Source organism: Xenopus tropicalis, chromosome 4 (assembly GCF_000004195.4).
Source record: "Xenopus tropicalis strain Nigerian chromosome 4, UCB_Xtro_10.0, whole genome shotgun sequence".
Taxonomy (NCBI): Eukaryota; Metazoa; Chordata; class Amphibia; order Anura; family Pipidae; genus Xenopus; species Xenopus tropicalis.
This window is the reverse complement of record NC_030680.2, coordinates 18,031,646-18,037,965: the sequence shown is the minus strand read 5'-3', so window position 1 is coordinate 18,037,965 and position 6,320 is coordinate 18,031,646.

Sequence of the window (6,320 nt, the reverse complement as noted above, 5' to 3'; positions counted from 1 at the left end):
TGCTTTTTTCCGTTTTATGGGTGAGTTAAACCCCTGAACATTGTGTGATATGATTTTCAGACTCATACTTTGTTTATATTGTGAAAGCTACCGTTAAGCCTGAGAAAATTAGGGGTAGGGTCCCACCCCTTTGCCCCCACATGACTTTGTCTCTTAATGTAATTAGACCCAGCTACCCGTAAAGCAAATATATATCTCCATATAACCAAAACAAATAACACATTTTGTAAAACATATAAAACACAGTAGTTAGGAACTGTAACTATTTTAGTAGACATTGACCCGGTGACTTACTACCTTTTACCAAGGGGAAGTCCGGGTGAATGGCTCAAGGGGGTCGTTCGTAAAAAAACCGTTGAGCTTACCCCGTTTATATCTAAACCTCAATGGCAGTTCTTACGTGCCTAAAATGGTCGGGCCCAGTATAAGCGTATATATCTCCTATTAAAGAAGGTGGGAGATAACTGGCCTGTAACACAGTCTACTAAGATTATTAGTTATGGGCTTTCCTTCGAGGGCTAAACCGTTAGTCACCTCGGCAGCATTTGATATAGAACACTGTACCTATAAAGTCACGGTAGTCTTTTCCTTGGTGAGCCCGATGTTCTTTCCCATATTGGGGAGACCCGTCTCCTCGGCGATGTCTGCGATAGTCTGGCTAGATCGCTCGGCGGTTTATCCGTCAATCCCAGCTGCGTAAGTAATTCAGAACCTGTTTGCACAGAATTACATTGATATTGCTGGCCATTGTGGGAAAAAGACAGCTTAACTGGGAAGAGCCATCTGTAGCGTATTCGATGGTGCTGCAGGACTTTCGTAATAGGCGCCAGTATTTTACGTTTCTGGAGTGTGATGGGAGCCAAGTCGGTGTAAATTTGGAATTGCTGGCCGTCGTATTCTAGAATATTTTTCTGACGAGAGGCTTGTAGAATCGCTGCCTGTGTCTGATGGTAGTGGAGTCGTAGGATTATATCTCGGGGGGGATCCCCGTCTCTTAGCGGGCGGAGGGCTCAATGTATTCTATCACATTCAAGTCTTTCTGCTGGCAGATTGGGCAGTAGAGCTGTAAAAATGTCGCGTGCCGCTGCTTGTAAGTCCATCACCGTTTCCGAGAGCCCTCTTATGCGCAAGTTGTTACGGCCGGACCGGTTATCCGAGTCCTCAATTTTATCCATGGCTTCTCGCAATTGCGTTTGTAAATCCGCTATATCCTGTTCATGTGCGTCGAGAACCGTAGTTATATCGTCAACCTTTTGTTCCAGGACATCAGTTCTTTGGCCCAAGTCTTGTATTTGCTTGGAGATGTCGGCCGTTATGGAGGCCGCGGTGGTTGCGAGTTCCTGCTGGAGCATTACTTTAAATTTATCCAAGAGAGCGGATTCATCCCCAGTGTTGTGTTGGGATGATGTTAATAAGCTGGGTTGAGATCCCGGTCCGAGCCAAGAGTCTTCTTGGGACTCCATCGGAGGTGACGGAGCCGGTGTAGGAGTCGTTTGCGGCCTGGTAAGAAAGGGCGCGACACTGCGCGTTGTAGGGTGTGGAGTGCTGTGCGGGCCCTTCTTTTCCCGTTTGCGGCGTTTGTATGCCATATACTGCGCTGTAGTGCTTATAGACCACGACCACGTCTACTGTGCCAAATTGGGTGCTGTTGCAAGGTGCTTCGTGGGGTTTAATAGCTCAACGGTCCGCAGCTCACTCAAGACACGTCCATCTTAGTCAGCGGCTCGCGAGCGCCCCCCCACTAGTAATATCTTTTTATTCTTGCTGCCTCTGTTCCTTTGCATGAAGTATCGGTTCTTGGTTCTTCATTCTATTGCCATATTTCTCCTTTTGCCAACATCAGTTTACAGAGTGGCACTCAGTGGGCAAAACTGGACGGGATGGATATCAAAGAATGTTTTTTGGATCTAAGTTCTCTGCATGGTTACATAGACACCATATCCCTCTTAATGAAAGGAACAGTTTTAACTTAGGCCTTAAGTTGGCCTTTGAGAACATGCCTGCTTTTATTTTCACAGAAAACATTTCATCACTTTTCTTGTGGTCTCGTCAGTCCAGGATTACATTTTTTTTTTTAACCGCAATAATACTGGCGTTATGATCAGGAAACCTGTTGCAGAATAAGGGTTTATCCCACAGTGCAACACATATTAAAGGCTGTTTTTATCAATAGAAACTTGACTTTATGATTTTAGTGTCCATCAAGAAGGATATTACTGAAGATATCTGGACTCCACTTGAGGAAGGTTTACTTGAGTAATTATATCTGTGACTATATGGTCTATGGACTCTGGAATACTGCTTCTGAAGATACTAGTGTTCTGTCCTCTAGGATTCCTACAATTTTCCAGTTTAAAACCAAAGACAATGGGCTCTTTATCCATTTCAAAGTTAATACAGTGAGGCGTAAAAATACAGGGAAGCTTTTCTTCACACACATACAGTTTTACTGGACCAGAATGCTCTGCTCATGTTCCTGTCACATGAACAACAGATTTTGCAGGAGAGAGATTTGTGCCGGGGATCTTTCTTTCACAGCCATTCATTAAAGGTTACATCAGCTGATCCGTTGTGTAAGTCAAAAGCAGGCCCATATGTGGTCTGTCTTGAAAGGCATTTATTTAGCTGAATTTTTTTTTTACCATATTAATCCTTATAAGAATACATTATTTATTAAAATATAACCTGTGTCTGTTATATGTTTTGTCACATATCGGTGCCTCCATAACAACTGTGCCTGATGAGTAACAAAGCTAGAAAGGCCATATAAAACTGGCCATACACTTAGAGATATATGCTCGCTGGGTAAGGTTGGAAAAATAGGGTTGTCGAATTGTTGGTCGGGGCCAATACTAGGATCTTATTTTGGGCCTGTGTTGGAGCGAAGTTTGTATCAACATGTCTATGTGGTCCTCTCCAAATAAGCCAATATTTGCTTGGGTCATCAAATTAGTAAAATCTTATTCTGACCATATTTCAGGATTGTATAGATCCAATCTACATGCCAATGTGATCCTGACACAATGGGATTTTTAAACCTACCTGTCTGATCAGCTGCTCTCTTGAGCACTGCATCAAGGAGCCAAATGAGAAAATCATTCCTGCCCGATTTTCGACCAGATATCGATGGTTGAGTCCCGTCTGCGGCAGATAAGCAGGTGAATCATTCTAAAGGACTTATATCGACAGCTTATATCTTCCAGTGTATTAAATGCCGATTTGGCTCCTTTGGTCCAATTCAACAGCTTTTATTTGCCCATGTATGAGACACTGGCGGGCCAACCTGATATCTGGCCAAAAAGCAGTGACTTCACCAAAACGAGCATATCATTCTTTGTATGGCCAGCTTTAACTTAAGGGGCTAGATGCCAACTTATATTGGCCTATGTATGATCATCTTAAGTCAGTTCTGCCACTAGATTTATTGACTTAACCCTGTATGTGCTGGGTGCCATCAAGTAATCTCAGTTTCTTTTTCTGCTGCTTGCATTCTGGTCCTTAAATTGGTAAAGGAGCTGTACTGTCCTTGATTAACATGATCATGTTCAGTAAATGGTACCTGTACTGAACATATTTTTTCGTACTTCAATAACCCTGTTTAACGTATTTCTTACGCTAAACAGGGTTATTGAAGCTAAATGTTTGATCCTTGCAAGCTAGGTAGATTACCAGTGTACAGATATTTCCTATTGCGCAATGGATTCCTGCTTGTCTGAGCAGTGGTTACCTAGTTTTAAACCTCGCAAGGACCAAACATGGACTATCATCAATTTCCCTGTCTAGCTTTTTTTTCTTGTATAAAACAGGCAAAAGCTCTATTCATTGATTTCATGTTAAGCAAGGAGTATACTGCCCCTTTAAGGTATTTGTTCTAATAAAGGCAAGCAATTACACACATAAAGGCAATTACTCATTGCTGTGCAAGAAGATGCCACCCTAGGTTGCAAAGTATATTTTATGGAGGCAGTGTAATGTAATAAACAAGCATAACAAAACAGACACCGAATTAAGAATATACATTTCTTATAAAATAGATTTAATTGTAGGTGTGTAAAAAAAATATTTGCACATAGATCATCTTTAACACAGCACATATTGGGGTTTTCTGACCAATTGGCCCATGGGCTGTATAGCCATGTACACTTTAATCTTTGTACCTTTTGGTTTTCTTTTTCTTCCAGCTACTGCTGGCACTGATAGGCAAGATTTGCTGTTTAGGCAGACTATCTGTTTTCAAAAGTGCCGACTGAGGGTTCCATACATATAGCCATGATTGTAGAGTAAAGCTGGTCATACGTACATACATGATTTGTTTGGGTCTTTTTCCAGTAGGTGTATGCTAGCCCAGACATCTGACCAATATCTAAATACCATAGATAGCGGTTGGTCCATAGGCGGAGGATGACTTTTTTGTTTGGGGAGGCTAAAGATGGCCCATACACAGACTGACCTACAGCTAATGTGACACCTAGGGGCTGATTTACTAACCCACAAATCCGACCCGAATTGGAAAAGTTCCGACTTGAAAACGAACATTTTGTGACTTTTTCGTATGTTTTGCGATTTTTTCGGCATCTTTACGAATTTTTCGTTACCAATACGATTTTTGCGTAACAACGCGAGTTTTTCGTAGCCTTTATGAAAGTTGCGTAAAATCTTGCGCTTTTTCCGTAGCGTTAAAACTTACGCGAAAAGTTGCGCCTTTTTCGTAGCGTTAAAACTTAAAAGGTGCGAAGTTTCGCGTAAGTTTTAACGCTACGAAAAAAGCGCAACTTTTTGCGCAAGTTTTAACGCTACGAAAAATCGCAAGATTTTACGCAACTTTCGTAATGGCTACGAAAAACTCGCGTTTTTACGCAAAAATCGTATTGGTAACGAAAAATTCGTAAAAAATACGAAAAAATCGCAAAATACCGATCTTTACGAAAAAAACGCAATCGGACTCATTTCGACCCGTTCGTGGGTTTGTAAATGTGCCCCTTAGTGGATTCACTGCTGGTGTAAAAAAATAACCTCCCAACTGACTCCCAGGGATACTGTGCAAAAGTGCGGGTGGGGGGGATTTTTTTAACCCTAAAATGCTTAGGATGTAAAAGCATTCATACGTGCACTTCTGTTAGGGGTTCTCTATACATTTGTGTTAAATTAGGTTAAAGGGGTAGTTCACCTTTAAATTAACTTTTAATATGATGTAGACACTGATATTCTGAGACAATTTGCAATTAGTCCTCTTTTATTTTTAATGGTTTTTTGGTTATTTAGCTTTTTGTTCAGCAGCTCTCCATTTGGTATTTCAGCAGCTATCTGGTTGCTAGGGTCTTATATACCAGGTAGTGGTTTAAACAAGAGATGGGCATATGAATAGTTAAGGGGCCTGCATGGAAAAATAAAACTGTAGCTGCACAGAGCAATACTTTTTGGTCAGTGACCCTCATTTGAAAGCTGGAAAGAGGCAGAAGCAAAAGGCAAATTATTCAAAAACTATATAAAATTAACTAGGAAGACCAATTGCAAAGTTGCTAGGAATAGGCCATTCTATAACATACTACAAGTTAACTTAAAAGTTAACCTTCCCATTAGATGTGTTTAAGTTAGCTTTATAGAAAGTGAGGCAGCAGGTACTGACATCCCAGGCACATTATATACAGTGAGACGCAGTCTTTATATACAAAACCAGCACATTATATACAGTGAGGAGCAGTGGGTACTGATGGCAGATATTCAGGCCCTGGCACTATAACACTGGCACTGATACACAGCATTGGCCCCACTGTAACTTACTATAAATGAAAAAAACAATGACAAAAGTAAAAAAAAAATAGAATGTGCAAAAAACCATAACAAATATATAAAAGCACAATGAGCTTTGTCAGGGGGAAAAATTAACTTACCCTCCATCTGTTAGGGTAGGGGATATTATAAATGTCAGATGACAAAAAACAATTTAATTCCAGCTAGTGGGTCAGCCTTTAGAACATATACAGTATAGTACCTGTGGGATGAAAACTGCAGCAAAGTTCAAAGCTGGTTGATGGGTAAACTTACAGTCTGCAGATTCTTCTTTTTTAAGTCTTCATTTCTGCAGTTTGCAAAATTTCCCGATCCCTGTCTGCATCTGTGTCTTGATTGGTCAATTTTACTGTCTGTCAAGAAAGCTGTGCTCTGATTGGAGAATATACAAGAAGAAAGATCCAAACAGAGGACAGCTGATTAGAGCAGAACCCGGAGCTTGCAGGGACAGGAGAAGATTTGCAGCACAGCGCAGAAACAGAGCCAGGTTTTTTATTTTATATTTTTATTTTTAGGGTGCCAGAGCAGGT